Source organism: Euprymna scolopes, chromosome 37 (assembly GCF_053919585.1).
Source record: "Euprymna scolopes isolate OS-2025 chromosome 37, ASM5391958v1, whole genome shotgun sequence".
Lineage (NCBI taxonomy): Eukaryota > Metazoa > Mollusca > Cephalopoda > Sepiida > Sepiolidae > Euprymna > Euprymna scolopes.
The window spans coordinates 3,414,605-3,434,440 of record NC_136518.1 but is presented as its reverse complement, the minus strand read 5'-3'; the positions used below and the strand labels follow the sequence as shown (position 1 = coordinate 3,434,440).

Below are 19,836 nucleotides of genomic sequence, written 5' to 3'. Positions count from 1 at the left end.
TTTATAACCAACGGCTGTGCTAAACAACCAATCCAAACGTCGCAATATTATTATAAAAATTGTCGAATTTTGGATTCAATCAGTTCGCTGTTTACTATGTCACGGACCGCATTTGATTCTTGGCCGCCATCTTGGTTACTGATCTGAACTACGCCACCATCTTTGTTCAACACAATGTCTCAAAACTTAATAGTTTAAGGTCATATCCAGGACCTGAGATACAGAGAAGTGGATATGCTAATCAGGAGAGTTCAACATATATATATATATATATATATATATAATTTAAAGGAGATTAGAACAATAGTCTAAAGAGCTGAGTGTATTTTAATGTAACAGTGAAATTACTAGTTTAATTAAAATACAGGAAATAGAAAGTGCTCGTTGTTAAATTATCAATCACATTACTTAATATTATATATATATATACACACACACACACACACACACACACACACACATATATATATTTATTTAACACGTCTGATTGAACACAGAGTTATTCTTTTTTTCAGATTTTTCTGAATATCTTCTCCATTTGCTGAGCGTTTTTTTATATTTCAGCTGGCATATTATATAGAATGGCGCCCAAAAGTTGTTGTTCGGCCATATTTTCCTCAAGCACTTTCTATTGGTGCATCCGATTATCATCAGAAGTGATTGTGGTTGTTATCCTTTTCTTTTCCTTTGAAGCTTGGTACATTTATAATTTTTTTTTTTTTGTTATAAAAGGTAGGTGCAGGAGGGTTGGGATGAATGATTTTTATTCGATTTTCCTATTTTATAGTTTATTTAGTCTCTTGTTAGTTATTAAATACTGTTAGTATATTTGTCCCGGTGTTAAATGAGATCCGGTTAAAACAGTTGCATCCACCTTTATAACCAATTAAAAATAATAAAAAATAACTATAAATACTCCAAGTCTAAAAGAAAAAGGAAAAGGAAAAGAAAAAGGAAAAGAAAAAGAAAAAAAGGAAAAAGAAAAAAAGGAAAAAGAAAAAAAAAGGAAAAGAAAAGGAAAAAAAAGGAAAAAGGAAAAGAAAAAGAAAAAGGAAAAGAAAAAGAAAAAGGAAAAGAAAAAGGAAAAGAAAAAGAAAAAGGAAAAGGAAAAGAAAAAGGAAAAGAAAAAGAAAAAGGAAAAGAAAAAGAAAAAGGAAAGAAAAAGGAAAGAAAAAGAAAAAGGAAACAGAAAGAAAAAGAAAAGGAAAAGAAAAAGAAAAAGGAAAAAGGAAAAGGAAAAAGGAAAAGAAAAAGGAAAAGAAAAAGGAAACGAAAAAGGAAACGAAAAAGGAAACGAAAAAGGAAAAAGGAAAAGAAAAAAGGAAAAAGGAAAAGAAAAAAGGAAAAGAAAAAGAAAAAGGAAAGGAAAAGAAAAAAGGAAAAGAAAAAGAAAAAGGAAAGGAAAGAAAAAGAAAAAGGAAACAGAAAGAAAAAGAAAAGGAAAAGGAAAAGAAAAAGGAAAAAGGAAAAGGAAAAGGAAAAAGGAAAAAGGAAAAGGAAAAAGGAAAAGAAAAAGGAAAAGAAAAAGGAAAAAGGAAAAGAAAAAGGAAAAGGAAAAAGGAAAAGAAAAAGGAAAAAGGAAAAGAAAAAAGGAAAAGAAAAAGAAAAAGGAAAAGAAAAAGGAAAAAGGAAAAGAAAAAGGAAAAAGCAAAAGAAAAAGGAAAAGAAAAAGAAAAAGGAAAAGGAAAAAGGAAAAGAAAAAGGAAAAGAAAAAGGAAAAGAAAAAGGAAAAAGGAAAAGGAAAAGAAAAAGGAAAAGGAAAAGGAAAAAGGAAAAGAAAAAGGAAAAGAAAAAGGAAAAAGGAAAAGAAAAAGGAAAAAGGAAAAGAAAAAGGAAAAGAAACAGGAAAAGGAAAAAGGAAAAGAAAAAGGAAAAAGGAAAAGAAAAAAGGAAAAAGGAAAAGAAAAAGGAAAAAGGAAAAGAAAAAAGGAAAAAGGAAAAGAAAAAAGGAAAAGAAAAAGAAAAAGAAAAAGGAAAAGAAAAAAGGAAAAGAAAAAAGGAAAAGAAAAGGAAAAGAAAAGGAAAAAGGAAAAGAAAAAGAAAAAGAAAAAGAAAAAGGAAAAGAAAAAGAAAAAGGAAAAGAAAAAGGAAAAGAAAAAGAAAAAGGAAAAGAAAAAGGAAAAGAAAAAGGAAAAGAAAAAGGAAAAGAAAAAGGAAAGGAAAGAAAAAGAAAAAGAAAAAGAAAAAGGAAAAGAAAAAGGAAAAGAAAAAGGAAAGAAAAAGAAAAAGAAAAAGAAAAAGGAAAAGAAAAAGGAAAAGAAAAAGGAAAAGGAAAAGAAAAAGGAAAAGAAAAAGGAAAAGAAAAAGGAAAAGAAAAAGGAAAAGAAAAAGGAAAAAGAAAAGGAGAAAGGAAAAGAAAAAGAAAAAGATACAAACAACAACAATCGCTCCTGACGACAATCGGATGACCCGATAAAAAGCAATTGAGTAGAATATGGCCTTGGGCGCTATTTTATATAACATGCCAGTTGAAATAATAAAAGACTGCTTGGCAAATGGAAAAGATATCCAAAAAAAGAATAACTCTGTCGTGTTCAATCAGACGTGCTTGAATAATGACTTGCTTCCAATATGTGTGTGTGTGTGAAATACTGAAGTACACTAAGAATACAGCCTGAATAATACATTATGTTTAAAATCCAACTAAATATTCATATCAATATTTATAAGACGATCCCAAGCAGATAAAAAAGCTCAATATGTGATATAGAGCAATAGTATGAAGGGAAATTCTGCGCTAAAATATTTAGAATTATAAGAAAATTTATTGAATGGATAGTCTGGTGAAGGGTTAAATATCCAATGACGGTAAAATCCAAAGATGCAGAATCCATTTTCCTTGTACCTATTTGTGAATTATTCCACGGATTTCTGCCTTTTGGATTACTTTGGACCATCTTCCAATTATGTGATTCCTTTAGATTTTACTTGTGCGAATGGAAATTTAACTAACTTTCTTGGATTCTGCATTTTTGGATTTTACCGTCATTGGATACTTTACCCATCACCAGACTATCCATTCACGTGAAATCATTTTTTTTCTTCACTCAATTCCTTCTGCTTCACTTTTTGTTATCAAGTAAGATCTTTGATTTACTTCTAGTTTCATCAAATACTTTTGCAAGCAAAATCTGATCTCGCATTTTGCTAAATCCTACTCTCTGATGAGAAGGAAAGTATTTCTTCGAAACTCCACAGATTAAAGACTATCCCTTTTAGTGTTTCCTTTTTAAAATTAAATATGTTTTTAACTTTTTTTCAAAGTGTTTTTTAACATGTTTTATTAACTACTTGTTCTTTATATATATATATATATATATATATAATATATTTTTTGGTTTCTTAATCTCATTCATCCAGAGGAAGTCTCGAAATAAAGACGAAACGTTGATGAACACATAATACGGTTTGTTCCTTTTTATTTTCTCTATTTTGTCGGAATACTATTTCCATTATTTTTATCATATATATATGTATATATAAGAGCAAACAGTTAATAAAACATGTTAAAAAACACTTTGAAATGAGTTAAAAAACATATTTAATCTGAAAAGGAAACACTAGATAAGTGGATAGTTCTTAATCCGCAGAGTTTCGAAGAAATACTTTCCTTCTCATCAGAGGGTAGGAATTAGCAAAATGCGGGATCGGATTTTGCATGCAAAAGTATTTGATGAAACTATATATATATATATATATATATATAATATAAATTAATAACAAAAAAAAACTTAATGACTACAATTGCACAAAATGCTGCTTTTCAGTTAATTCACTCGATACTACACTTCACCTTTTCTGTCTTCACTCAGTTGAGGAGAAATCCTTCATGACTGGGACAATTTTTATTTTGGTTCCTATACAAGGTGCCCCCTTTTGGGGAGCTGAATTTTCCCTCTACATTAAAAACCGTCCTTGTGTCTGATTTTGCCCTCGTGGAGAAGTTTGAAGAATGTATCTATTATATAAGGAGACAAAATGTATGTATGTATGTATGTATGTCAAAAACTTTCCACACACGTATCAAACCGTTTTTGTTTTAAATCTCAATGTCTTGAACAGCAAATATCTAAAAAAATGACAATAAACATTCATTCTTTTACCCTCAACTGAGGCATTTTCTACAAGGAGGAGTTACTTTTTTCGTTGACATTTTTGCAAGTCATTCAAACCTTGTGTCAACGTCGTTACATAAAAGACCTTATTTTGACCTCCTGTGACATCACAATGTGGCACAATGACGTAGCCCCTTTTGAGGGAGCGGGGGGGGGGCTTTTACATTAATAAACCTTGTGCCTAACTTGGTCTGTATTTGTGAGGTGCAGATGTGTTAAGCAAGTGTTTGTGATTTTGAAAATGTTCTGCTATGACTCAAGCCAAGAACGACAGCTTGTTTATAATATTGAACCAAGGCAAAACGATATAAGACCATAGAACTTGAAAGGTCAAGCCCGAAAGAACTTATGAATACAAAAACAAAACAATGTTTAAACGTTAGGTATGAATCCCCCCCCTCTCTCTCTCTCTCTCTCTCTCTCTATTTCTCTCCCTCTTTCAATGAAGAAAGAGACTTAAATATAGTTTCATTGTTTTAAATAGTTGATGCTTGCATTCTGGAGTCAACGGACGTAACATAGCATGCGCTTGGTTTCAACTGGTCTTTATAAAAATATGTTCTTCATTGTTAAATCTTAAATAAATTATATATTTTTTATGAAAATGCATTTGTTCACTATTTTTGTATAAGCATTAAATTTCAGTATGCCATTAATGTCGACGATGGAAAGATGCCTGTATGACGCAATGAAGACAAGAAGCGACCCATGCCAGCCGGTTATAGCCGACGACATCTCGGCCCGTTTTTGTTGCTGTTTCCATTTTGATATTGTTGGATATCGTATTATTCCCCTGGGGAGATGGCTGCCTTCCCAGGACGTTCCTCAACCATGTAACTCTCCATGGGAAGCGATAGTACCATAACAATCGCAGTAGACACATCGATAATACCGTTTGCTTTTTTTCACCTCCTTTTTCCTCCTGTGTGATACAAGTTCAAGCCTACCTATTACTCCTAATTTTTTTTTTTTTTTTTTGCTTACACACACTTCCACGCACCCAGGCAACACCGGGCACCCAGGCTAGTCTGTATATAAAGTTGAAATCAAAACTATACCAATCGCATTCAGAATGAAACGTTTGATGATGATAGAAACAGAGCCTGATTTTTCGAAATGCAGACAAAGTAAGAATTAATTGTGAAAAGCTAATAACACTTGTGGAATTATTCAGTTTCCAGATGGAATTTCTTTATAGTCACGTGATTCAATATCCTTATGACATTAATGACGTTTATAAGTTGTGAACGAACTTTAATTCTCTAACATTACAATTTCCTCTCTCTTTCCTGCTTCCTTGGCTGTACTAACCTGTAGATGCTTAAATGTAATGTGAACAGAAACCTCACTGCTCAACTCCCCACAGTCCCCTGTTAGACACGATCCAAAATAGTAGCCCTTGCCCTTCAAGTCGCAATATACCTTGTTTGGGGTAAAAAAAAAAAAAAGAAAAAAAAAAAAAAAAAAAAAAAAAAAAAAAAGTAGAAACCATTTGTCGACCCTTAATTTAAAATTACGTTTATAAGTTCTGAACAAATTTTAATTCTCTAACGTTTAATTGTAAGTGAAAACATTTTTAATGATACTAAAACATTTTTAATGATACTTTCAATGTTTTGGACGACAACATTTATTCTTTCACTCTTAACTGGGCCGTTTTCTACAAAAGGGGGGGGCACTTTTTCCGTTGACATTTTTGCAGGTCATTCAAACCTCGCATAAAAGACGTTATTTTGCCCACCCATGATGTCACAATTGCGGTGGGCGCATCGATAAGACCGTTTTTTTCTGAGGGGTGGGGGGTCACCTCCTTTTTCCTCCTGCGCGTTACGAGTCCGAGCCTACCTACTACTCCTAACTTTTTTTTTTTTGCTTAAACACACCTCCGGGCACCCAGGCTAGTTTGTATATAAAGTTGAAATCAAAACTATACCAATCGCATTCAGAATGAAACGTTTGATGATGATAAAAGCAGAGCATGATTTTTCGAAATGCAGACAAGGTAAGAATTAATTGTGCAAAACTAATAGCACTTGTGGAATTATTCAGTTTCCAGATGGAATTTCTTTATAGTCACGTGATTCAATATCCTTATGACATTAATGACGTTTCTAACTTGTGAACGAACTTTCATTCTCTAATATTTAATAGTAAATGAAAAAATCCATAATAAAACATATTTAGATATCTCTCTCACACTCTCATCCCCCCCCCCCCACTCTATCTATATATTTATCTCTCTCTATTTTTGTTTTCATTTTCTTATCGTTTTGTTTTTTATGGGGATGGGGCACCCTACCGGATGGCAGAGAATCACACACAATTTCAGTCACTCCAACCCAGAGATGTGTTGAGGAAAAAAAAAGTGGTAGCAGGTAAGAAAATTTGACATCTTACCGTTACTCCATGGTTTGAACTCCGAAATTTTGTTCGACTATCAAGACAAGAAAACTATACAAAGCGGAGACTAAGGTAAGGCTAAAAGAACACCATAAAGCCGTGACACGGAGGGAGGTTGAAAAGTCGGGACTAGCTGATCACACATGGAAAGAAAAAGAAACGCACTTCCTTTTGTGAGTCAATGTCAAATTAATCAACAGAGATGCAAGATGGAGAGTCACACGCCTTAAAGTGACATGTTTAAAAAAAAAAAAAAAAAAAAAAAAATAGCAGCATATAGGAACCTCTGATTGTAGGAAAAACAAAAATTTGTACAACTCCTCCTTAAAATTTCAGGGAGATAATCCCCTGTCGAATTTTATTAGAGTTGTTTCTCCTTTGTGAACCAAATATTTTTGTCATACATACAGAACACGGCGAAAAAGCAAAAAACAACTCCAAGAATACAAAGGCCAAATTTTCTTGTCTTGGTAGTTGAATGTGGCTCTTTACAGACTTTTCTTTCTCCAACTTTACAACATGGCAAGAAAGAAGAAAAAAATAAAAATAAAACAACATACTGAGGATGGAGTATAGCTCCGAAATATATTTATGTTATAAATTTCAAACAAGTAAAATATGTTTTTTTTTTCCTTAATATTACGTTGTGATTTGGCTTTCAAGCGCACTTGATGCATAATTTATTTTATTAAAATTAAAACAACGTTTCTATATGGAACTCTCATCCTTGACATACATTTAAACAGACAGGTGAGATTTATATTATCGACTAGCAGGGAGTACCCGGCATTGCCCGGGTGTTTATAGGTGTGTGCGTTGGGGGGGGGGGGTAAATCAGAACAAAAAGAAAACTTAACGATAGCGATTTTAAAAATGGAAAAAAAAAAGAGGGGGTGAGGGTGATAGGTAGGCTCGAACTCGGAGCCTTGAGGTCAATAGGTTGAGTATGAACACCTGCACTATGACTATGGCGACAGTGGCAATGTAAGAGCAATTAAAAAGTGAGTCAAGTCAAAGAGGTGGCCGCTTAATGAGGTCATTGCGGGAGCGTTACAACGACAACGTAAGCAATGGCTATTCAGCAGTGAACATTTTTAGTGTGGGGGGGGATAGTTTTTAATGATTGTTTTATTGGGGGAGGGCGGAGGAAAGAAGGAAGGAAAAGCGGCTCCCCTGTTTATTATTAGGGGGAGAAGTAATAAAGCAATTGTTTGATATGACGGCGAAGCCGACATTGACCAATCGAATCGAGTTTCGTTTTTTTCTTTTCTTTTCTTTATTATTATACCAAAAAACGAAAGCAATGCACGGCGATCCAAAAATGTGGAATATTTAATATTTCAAAGTCGGGCAAATTAAATAGACAGGCGACCTCCATTGTTAACTCGTAAATATTATGATATAGACGTGATATAAAAAGTTTTAAGAACAAGGGAGCCGAGCGAGCAGCCCCAGGAAAAAAGCCTTTTGCAGTCATACACAAAAAGTGCACATACATACATTTTTGCTTTTATATTTATAAATTATATTGGACCTATAATATAGGAATGATTTAAAAAGTTAAAAAAAAAAAAAAATGACTTGTGCGTCACCACCGAGAATCGAAACCAAAAGGTTTAGCTTACAAGTTACTTTTTCCTTTGACGTTAATGCCTGAGCTATGAAGACATGTTTGCTGCAAGGCTAAAAATTAAAACATGAACCAATAGCTATTACGTTATGCATGCATATTCATAATGCAGCCATTCGGCCTTCACCTGGCAAATTTCGTTTTTCTAATTTTCACACTTTTGCACTGATTTCCCTCAGCTAAAACACAAATATAAAGTTTTGCATGGGTTCGAATACCCTGTATATGAAGCTTCATGTTTGTAGACCAAAAACTTACAGAGGAGTGTGGTAGGCAAAATTTTTTAAACAAATATATATATATACATAGATAAATATATATAGAAAGAGGTTTGTGCCTTCTATAAGGTTTTTACACAAATATTATGCAAGCATAAATCATGTAGAATATCTGCATGAATATAATTACACATAATAGTTAACTAAAGATGATCATCCCATAAAAAAAAAAATAACAGGGAATTAATTAAAATGAAAGTTTAAAAGAATATGTAAATTAGCTAGATCTTTTGCAGATGAATGCAATTCCATGACCCATATGTAACAAAGTTGTATTTTCTTTTTAAATAAATAGAAAAAAGGGTTTTTAATATGAATATCAATACACAAAAAAAAAAAAATTAGAGAAGTATTTTTCCTGTTCTGGATTTTGCCATCTTTCTAATAAGATTTTTATCCTTTTTCTCCCTTTTTTCCGTTTCTTGCTTCCTCATTCTCCTTGAATCCCCTCAAATTGTTAAATGACTTTTTTTCTTTTTTTTACACAGTGATCACCACTTATCAAGGCCCGGAAGCCACTCAGGGATAAGGGTTATTGCAAGTACATTACGTTAGTGTGGAGATTTGATGAAGTGTTTACTTAAGGGGGCGGTTCATTAGGAATTTGTTAACATTGGACTTGAACACATCCAAGTTGTAGTCCGGTGGGAAGCAGGCAGACGGAACAGAGTTCCACAGGCGTGCAGTTCTAAGAAAGAATCTCTGTTCATGGAATCCAAATGCAAATGCGATAAATTTCATATTTTTTGTTTCCTGTAATGCATTAACCTGCAAAGTTTATTGCATACTTTGCAAACCTCTTCCCTCTGATGAGAAGAATTGCATTTTTCGAAACTCCGTGGAATAAGGTATTTCTTGTTTTATTTGTATTCCTTGTCGAATAATTAATATTTTGTATGCCTTCCTTACAGGTCTAATAAGTTTTTTTTTGAAAATTTAAATAAATTTACGATATAAAAATCTTGAGATATATATATATATATATATATAACATAAAAATTACAATTAAATTTACCAAAATGATCCAAGATGGTAAAATTAAAGTATATTATAAATATTAAAGAATTAATATTTATAAAGTTATCTCAGCCAGATGTAAAAGCTCGATAAAACCAATATATATATAGAAATGTGTGTGGAAATAGAGAATCCACATTATATCTGATTCAGATTTTGTCCGCATGCCCCCGGGAGAGACAACACACATCTGTCAGGTTGACAGGAATACAAGAAGGTCGCTTGAATAGATTTTGCTGTTTATTGAAGAGACCTTGACCTTCAGTTTAGAAAAAAAAATGTTGACTGGACTCTTGATATCCAACTCTCCCACGCCTGCCTGTCCGTGATGCTGTTCCTAACACCTCTCATTTTATAGTTCTTTCATGGATATAGATACAGAGGCTTTGGGGAAATCCGCAGCATCTCTATTAATAATTAAGTTGCAATCAACATCGTCAGAGCATCACATAAAAAAAACATTTTTAATATAAAGTGCATCACCGCCATCTTTATTTTTTTATCTGATACAAAAATATCCTAAAAATAACATCCAACTTAAAACCACGACTGATGTTAGTTCACTTTTGATTATCTGTTTTTTGAGAGATCACTTTTTTTTCGAAAGTGGGGGGAGGGGTTCAATACCGAAACAAAATATCTAGTGGAAACAATTCATTGAGCACAAGTTGCTTTTCTTTTTTCTTTTTTTAAATAGATGGAGATGGGGGGGGGGTCGTACCATTGACAAAAGTGATTATGATGGATAAGATTAGATTTGAACTCAAAACAAGTGATTCCTGAATCCACGCCCAGACGTGAGGTGTTGACTGAAAAAAAAAAAAAAAGACTCCCAAAGTCCACAAAAAAAAAAAAAAATCCGACTCCCCAAAGCCCATTTGAATAAACCTAATTCGTGAGCCAATTTTATCAACTCGACTGATGAGCCCAGTTTTTTTTTTTTTAACCCGACTGTTGAGCCTAATAATAAAAAATTATTAAATAAATAAACCCAACTAGCGAGACCATTTTTTAAAACCTGTCAAGTCTAATTTGATAAACCCAACTGATGAAACCATTTTTTAAAACCTGTCAAGTCTAATTTGATAAACCCAACTGATGAAACCATTTTTTAAAACCCAATTGTCAAGCCCAATTTAATGAACTCAACTCGTAAAAAAAGAAAAGAAAAAAAAAACAATATTTTCTAGTCTATTTTAAAAACATGAACCACAAGTCTATTTAAAAAAAAAAAAAATAAAACATAACTCACTCGTCAATTTTACAAAGACCGTCTGGCTTCTTTTTTTTTTTTTTTTTTTTAGTTTTGTTCAATTTTGTTTGGTAAAAAAAAAAAAAAGCTCGCAAAAAAATAAAGGGTCGAAAAAATGGTTAAAAATATGATTGAAAAAATAAATAAATAAAAAAAAATAAGGGTTGAAAAAAAATGGTTAAAAAAATGGTTGGAAAAAAGAAAACAGAAAAAACAACTTTTTTTTTTCACTAAAAAAATTGTTCAAGAATAAAAAAGAAATTGTTATGGAAGGCCATTGTTTCTTTTTATTTTCGTTATATTTTTTGTGGTGTCTTCAATATTTTCTTGAGTAGCATTGTTAAGATTTGATAATCGACGACACTCAGCAAAAGCCTGCGGTTCGGTTCACATCATGTTCCGAGCTAAGCCGAGCGGCCAGTTAGTTACACCTAGTAAGGATTGAACCTTAAACTTTCTGAAGATTAAATTAGAAATATGGTGAAAAGAAAAAAAAATATTTACAGATCGGAATTTTTTAGATGAGGGATGATTATTTGTATTATTTAGATTAATCAGACTAACGTTCTCATCTTGAGTTATTTTTACGTTTCAGTCAATGTAATCTCCGACCTTCTTCAGATATATTTTGTCCAACTCGGAAATCTTTAAATTCGAGCCTAAATACAAAACCTCGGAAGTGTAGAATTAATTCCCCCTTTTCCTTTACCAAACATGGCAACTTATATGCCTGAAGAAGGTCGGAGGTTACATTGACCGAAACGTTGTGCAAATAATACTCAAGGTAATCCGATTAATCCAAATAATCCAACCAATATGATTTAATTTTTAGGCCAGAACTTTTCAAAGGTTTTCAATATATCAACGTTTACTGCCCTAGCTTACTCTGCCTTATCCAGTGCATGTGTTCAGAAATAACAGTTAAAATACTTGCAGTAAAACGTGCTTGCCTAAATCTATACTGATGGGGTAATAATTGCGCAGGCTGATCTCAGATGTATATCCATGTGGTCTTGCTTTTGGGGAATTTTCAGCAAAATCTAATGGTCAGAAAAGATTCTATGTGCTGAAAAGTGATATTTTTGGCCATTTTGATCCCCTTTTTGACCCTCTGAGGATACAACAACAATGTTTATCAAAACTTTGAGAATGTTACATTTCCTCCCTTGGATGGTTGTAACTTCCTGCAAAATTTCATAAAAATGTAATGAGTAGTTATTGAGAATTTTGAGAACAAATGGACGACCAGACAAACAGACGAGGGTGAATTTTAAGGTCCAAATCCAACTAAGTCGGTGAACCAATAACTGCTAAAATATCTGCAGTAGAACGAACTTGTCTAAATCTACACGAATAGGATAATAATTGAGCGGGTTAATTGTTTCACCAGAAATAAAATATGATTTAGATTTTAAAATAATATGATTTAGATTTTAAAATAATATGATTTAGATTTTAAAATAATATGATTTAGATTTTAAAAAAATATGATTTAGATTTTAAAAAAATATGATTTAGATTTAAATAAAATATGATTTAGATTTAAATAAAATGTGATTTAGATTTAAATAAAATGTGATTTCGATTAAAAAAAAATGTGATTTAGATTTTAAAATAATATGATTTAGATTAAAAAAAAATGTGATTTAGATTTTAAAAAAATGTGATTTAGATTAAAAAAAATATGATTTAGATTAAAAAAAAATGTGATTTAGATTTTAAAAAAATATGATTTAGATTAAAAAAAAATATGATTTAGATTAAAAAAAATATGATTTAGATTTTAAAAAAATGTGATTTAGATTTTAAAAAAATATGATTTAGATTTTAAAAAAATGTGATTTAGATTTTAAAAAAATGTGATTTGGATTTTAAAAAAATGTGATTTAGATTTTAAAAAAATGTGATTTAGATTTTAAAAAAATGTGATTTAGATTTTAAAAAAATATGATTTAGATTTAAAAAAAATGTGATTTAGATTTTAAAAAAATATGATTTAGATTTAAAAAAAATGTGATTTAGATTAAAAAAAAATATGATTTAGATTAAAAAAAATATGATTTAGATTAAAAAAAATGTGATTTAGATTTAAAAAAAATATGATTTAGATTTTAAAAAAATATGATTTAGATTTAAAAAAAATGTGATTTAGATTTTAAAAAAATATGATTTAGATTTAAAAAAATATGATTTAGATTAAAAAAAATATGATTTAGATTAAAAAAAAATATGATTTAGATTTAAAAAAAATGTGATTTAGATTTTAAAAAAATATGATTTAGATTAAAAAAAAATATGATTTAGATTTAAAAAAAATGTGATTTAGATTTAAAAAAAATATGATTTAGATTAAAAAAAATATGATTTAGATTAAAAAAAATATGATTTAGATTAAAAAAAAATATGATTTAGATTTTAAAAAAATATGATTTAGATTAAAAAAAATGTGATTTAGATTTTAAAAAAATGTGATTTAGATTTTAAAAAAATGTGATTTAGATTTTAAAAAAATATGATTTAGATTTAAAAAAATGTGATTTAGATTTAAAAAAAATATGATTTAGATTTTTAAAAAATATGATTTACATTTCTGAATTTTTGAGATCAAGGATGATTGTTGATATTATTCCAATTTATCGGACTACTGTTCTTATCTTGAGCGTGATTTTCACAACGTTTCAATCGATGCAACCTCCGACCTTCTTGTATCTTGTTGAACTCTGGAATTTCGACGGAATTTAGAGTGGAATCCTTTATTTACTTCATGGGGGTAGCATGTTATGTTCCGTCAGCCATGACTGGATAGAGGTCCTAAGTAATTCGCAATTGTATTTTTCGGTCACCTACACTCAGGATTGAACCTTCAACCTTCAGGAGAAGGTCACTTTTACAATTGATTATTCCCAGTAATCTAACCACTGCACCATGGGTGAATCCAAATAATACGAATAACTAATCCTCATCTCAAAAATTCAGAAACAAAATATTGTTTTCATCTTGAGTGTTATTTGCACAACGTTTCAGTCGATGTAACCTCCAGCCTTCTTCAGGTGCATAAGTTTGGTATGTTTGGTAAAAGAAAGGGATATTATTTCTGAGAAATTTGTAATGAAAATAGAGGTTAAAGTTTAATCAGACCATTAACCAAAATCGTAAGTATTGAAAAACACTAAGATTTACAATGAAAGTTACCAATAAAACAGAATTGTTAAATTGTTAAATTCATATTGTCTATTTTTAAATTTTAACAAGACGTCTTTATTTTTCATACAGATATTTTTTTTTAATACACTAGCAGGGGGCGAAGGGAGGCTTTACCCGGTCGTAAAATACGCTTAAATATGATATTTTAATTTGTCCAGATTTCGTATATATTATTATAGAGTCATGATTGCAAAAGTAAAAAAAAAAAAAAAAAAAAAAAGTATTCGGGTGCCATCAGCTAGAATCGAAACCAAAAGCAAAACTGTAGCATTCAAAGCTGGTGACGTTTTGCTCCCTAAAGACCTATTAAAGAACGATCCGTAAAAAATCCAATCATTTGATGCCCCTAGTCCTGCTCTGCGACTTTTTTTTTTTTATTTTTACATGGTGGTCACCACTTATCAAGGCCCGGAAGCCACTCAGGGATAAGGGTTATTGCAAGTACAGTACGTTAGTGTGGTGATTTAATGAAGTGTTTACTTAAGGGGGCGGTTCATTAGGAATTTGTTTATGTTGGACTTGAAAGGATGGAATACTGCTGCCATATCTGGGCAGGAGCTGCTAAAAACAGCCTATCCTGCCTTGACAGAGTACAAAATAGACTTCATGGCTTAGTGGGGGGATGCCCTTTTCTCTACCCTGCAACCTCTCTCCCACAGAAGAGACGTTGCGAGCCTATCCTTGTTTTATCGTTATTTCCATGGCAGGTGCTCGTCTGAACTCCAATCTCTGGTCCCCCGCCAATCTTTCACGAAAAACACCCGTCTAGCTGAATCCACTGTGAAAAATTTCCCCCACTCTATATCTGTGCCTAAATCAAAACGCGGATTCAATGAACAAAGCTTCTTTCTTAGAACTGCACGCCAGTGGAACTCTGTTCCGTCTGCCTGCTTCCCTCCGGACTACAACTTGGATGTCTTCAAGTCCAATGTTAACAAATTCCTAATGAACCGCCCCTTTAATTAAACACTTCATCAAATCTCCACACTAACGTAATGTACTTGCAATAACCCTTATCCCTGAGTGGCTTCCGGGCCTTAATAAGTGGTGATCACTGTAAAAAAAAAAAAAAAGTATCGCTAACAAAAACAAATAAAAACATCTATATATATATATATATATATATATATATATATATATAAAACAAATAAATGACAAAAGTTTGTATTCCAAATTTCGTGAGGTTGACCATCTTACAATTCTTGAACGTTTTGGTCTGTCATGCTAAAGTTCGAAATAGCATGTTTTTGGTCTGTCATACTAAAGTATTAAATATCATTTTTGGTTGGTCTGTCACGTTCAAGTTTGAAATAGGATTTTCACTGCTAAACCTTTATCCTAAGAACTTCCTTTCTTTAAAGAAAGGATAGATCACCATAGTTCACAAATATTTTCGCTGTAGGCAAGAATTTTGTATTATTAGTATATATTTGTAAATACGGAATAATCACGTCAACACATCGGTTCCCGCTAGATCACTGAAGTTAAGTAACGTCGAGCCTAGTCAGTACTAAATGGTTGACAATTTGGAACTTCCAGGTGCTGTATGTGCTCTCCGCTTATCTCGGCATTGTTTCCAGTCATTCTGGACTTCTCCTTGCCACTGGACTCCAACAGTGGCGATTCAGGAGAGGTGTGGTTGGAGATTGTGCAACCCTTGCTTCATAATTACATGCGCATCTGCTCCTACAGGGGGTATCCTTTGTCTTTCAAGACTGAACGGAGGCCTCGAGTTGTAAATAGATGAAAAAAAAAAAATGAATTAAATGGCAGTCTACGTTTGAGAAAAACAATACATAGACTTCTGTCTTTTGAAATATGACGGCTATTTATTTTACGCGTCAATGTAGAGTGCATAAAAATGTTGGTAGCGTTCAGAAAATGAGGTGATGACAGGACATAGACAAACATCAATCACATGGGAGTCTCGTAATTGCATACAAGTAGCCATAATAAATCACTCGCGAAAGAAAAAGAAAAAGCCATTACAAGTTGAGATAGAATGACGTTCTTGGGAGATTCTTCATCCACTGACTAGATCAATATCCATCTTTAGACGATAGCAAAACTAATTTCATCTCAGGACTTCAGAGACTCTAGAAGCAATACAAATTATATACCCACTTACACACACACACACACATATTATAAACTTGAATGCCTACTAGACACTATCCTCGGGTGTCTAAGGTCTCTCTGTACAGGGGTTTGTCAGAACAATCTGGCATGAGGATACTTTTTCCATACAAGTAAACCCTGACCAAATATTCAAAATCACATTTTGTATTCGCAGCCCAAATAAGATCTCCTCACTATGGCTACCCCACAGCTTTTCTGAGGAATGGTGCACCTTTTCCAAGTGATGTTACCTCAAATAATAGCACGAAGCTGGATACTCCACCAGACTAGATAAATTCTTGTCCTGGAATCCAGTAAGACCAAGAGACCAAGAGACCAAAATGAAAGACATACTACAACGTATGAAAATAGTTAATTGGGGAGAGGAAAATTATGTTCTCAATTCTTTACTAACTCAGTGATTGAGAGATAAAGAATTTTAATGGAACATTCGAATATCTTTGTATCTCATATAGAGTTCAAGTGTTAGCCCCAGGTTGTGGGCCTCTTGATTTCTGAGAATTTCGACTGAAGTAAAAAACAAAACAAAAAAGAGATAAATTCTTATTCCTATCTGTTTGTTTGTTTGTTCACAATTTGATTAATATATACAAAACGTTTCTTACTTTAATCTTTCATTTATTTCTATATATAATATGATACTTGGAAAAATATACAGTTAACAGATCACCTCATTTGCATATGACATTAAGAAAAATTGATTTTACTAAATAGCAGTATCTTAGTTGATGTTTGTAGCAAGAGAATTATTTTAAGTATTCTATTTAAAATTGTTATTTAATAAATTCTAAACAATTATATTGATAATATATTTAATTTAATTTATTTGGAATTAATATTTCCAACAGCAACCTTTTTTAAAAACTTTTTTTAGAGTTATTTGCCCCTAGATGCTATCAATAATAATAATAAAAAAAAACGTTTACCAAGTATTATTTGGTAATTTTATTAAGTTTCTAGCTGGAAAAATAATTCCGTGTAGATGGAAAAAATATTTTTGCTTTTATTGTTTTTTTTTTTTTAAATATTAAAAAAAACTTACGAAAAAAACTGAAAAGATTTCATTTATTTGTTTTATTTGATTCCTTATGGCAATACAGAAACCGGTAAATTTTTACCAGGTTATTCAGCATCGTTTAATACCTAACAAAAAATGAAGATCTACTTCCCCCTTCTAAATTTCACAATTTACACCTTTTTTTGTGTTAATTTCATCGATTACAAATTTAATTTTCTAATTAAAAAGGTAACTTTATACGATGTGACCCAGCGGCGTTTAACCCCTAAAAAAAAAAAAAAAAAAAATGGAGATCTAATTTTTTTCAGCCTAATACATTTAAACAGCCTTTATAAATATTATTAGTTTGCAGAAGTGCAAATAAGTGCAAAAAATTAGAAATTTTGAAAAAAATAAAATAACATGTTAGAGTGGGGGATCACTTTTCTATATAAATTTAATGTAAAATGAGCAACCACTTTTTGGCCACCAAGCATTCAATGAGACATGTCACCTCTAGCTTTTTTTTTAAGTTTGGCGACTGATTAAAAAACTGGGGGGGGGGGGATGACATTGGAAACATAAAATAACGATAAATTTAATTATTTTTTATGAGATCATTCTCTACTTTCACCTAACAATTTAATAAACAAAAAAAAAAAAAAAACCCAAAATATGATAAATTCAATTTTTTTTTTGGGGGGGGGGATTACATTAGAAACATAAAACGACAAATAAAAAGCAAATCGAAAAGCCCCCTCCCCCCACCTAAAAAAGCAAATCTAAAATTTCTTTTCTTTACAAAAATAAAATTTAAAAAAAAGCCAGTAAAAATGTGCCCTTACAAAAAATAAAGGTAAATGTGTAGTTTAGCGGCTTAAATTATTTGACAGACAAAAAAATTATAAAAACTATTTATTTTTATATAAAACATTATTAGATCCAAAGGCTGAAATACAACAAAAAAAAATTCATTTTTATGTTTTTTTTTATCATTTTTAGTCTAATAGACTAAATGTGCATGCCTTACACGTTTAAAATTTGGCCTTTTTTAGGTTTGGCAGATTGGCTTTTTTAAGGCCAAATTTGGCCTTTTTAGGGTTGGCAGATTGGCTTTTTAAGGCCAAATTTGGCCTTTTTTAGGATTAGCAGGCTTTTTAAGGCCAAATTTGGCCTTTTTACACTTTCATTACAAAAAAATATGGCGGCCAAAAACATGGTTCATGAAAGAGCTTAAAAGGTCAAATTTTAAAAGCAATATAGCGGCCTCGAATAATAAATATAAATGACAAAAAAATAATAAAAATTAATTTTTTTTCTGGTTTTATTTCAGCCTTTGGGTCTAACTGTGTTTTTTATATAAAAATAAATAGTTTTTATATTTTTTTTGTCTGGCAAATAATTTATGCCGCTAAACTACACATTTACCAAAATAAAAAAATAAATACACGCATTAATGTTTATAAACCTTATCTTTTAGGTTCACTAAATCGTGAGTTTTCTTAGGACAGTGATGCCTTCTGTCGAAATATCTGGCGGAGAGGGTATTAGATACTTCTTTTTGACGACGATTACATTTACATGTTTTTATCCGTTCTTTTATTTTTGAAATTGTTGTGGGGGTATCCACGTTGCCCATAATGAAAATGATTAGTATAGCAGGCGTGTTTCAAACGGAACTTCATGTCAACCCAGGCAACGCCGGGTACCCATGCTAGTGTATATATATTGGATACTTTACCTTTCACCGGACTATCCATTCACATGAAATCACCTTTTTCTTCACCATATTCCCTCTGCTTCACTTTTTGTTATCAAGTAAGATCTTTGACTTGCTTGCAGTTTCATCAAATACTTTTGTATGCAAAATCCGATCCCGCATTTTGCTAAATCCTACCCTCTGATGAGAATGATCAAGTATTTCTTTGAAACTCTGCAGATTAAGGACTATCCACTTATTAAGTGTTTCCTTTTCAGATTAAATATGTTTTATTAACTATTTGCTCTTGTATATATATATATATATATATATATATATTAGTCTTTGAAGTTTTTAACCTTTAAAACTATACAAAAAAAAATATTTTTTATCATTCGTTAGAAAACCATCTAGTCAGTAAGTCATTTAATCACCTGCAATCACTGCATCAACTCGCTCTCGAATTTACTATAATACCAATAATTTATTTTTCAAGGGATCATCAGTTGTTTACCATGAAACACTGTTTCGGGGATTTAAAAACAAAACAGTATATTACATCATGGCTCCCCAGCAGTGTTGATCAAACACCACCACCCTTAATCTTAGGAAGAAGACATGTTACAAACATTTGATCCAAATTGCAATTACTAACCTTTTCATACTATAAAAATGAATTTCTTACCTGTGTGATTCATCAATTTCCACATTTAAAATGGATACATTTTTTAATTTTTTAATTTACCATTCTTGTATTTATAAGATTAGGATTAATCCATTTAACTACTTATCACCCCCACTATGATTAGTATTTAGTATATTTACATTCTTATTTATTTAAAATTAGATATATAAAGTTTAAAAATATTTTAACATATATACCTTTTTTTTTTTTTTTACATATATACATAGATATGCACATATATACATACACCTGTACATGAACATACATACACCTATACATAGATATATACATATAATGATGGCAGATCAATTATTACATGCTTCCAGCATTTCAGGCCTACACGCGGCACAACTTTTCCATGGCTGAGGGAGTATCTATACACAGATGATGTTACAGCTAAATCTCTGTCGGTTCAAAATG

General features: G+C 31.3%; 1 protein-coding gene across 1 annotated transcript in view; it reads right to left on the bottom strand.

The window, feature by feature from the left end:
* The window catches only part of LOC145261040 (serine/threonine-protein kinase dyf-5-like), a 170,223-nt gene that overhangs the window by 113,563 nt on the left and 36,824 nt on the right, over positions 1-19,836 (bottom strand). The gene's annotated exons all lie outside the window — the stretch shown is intronic.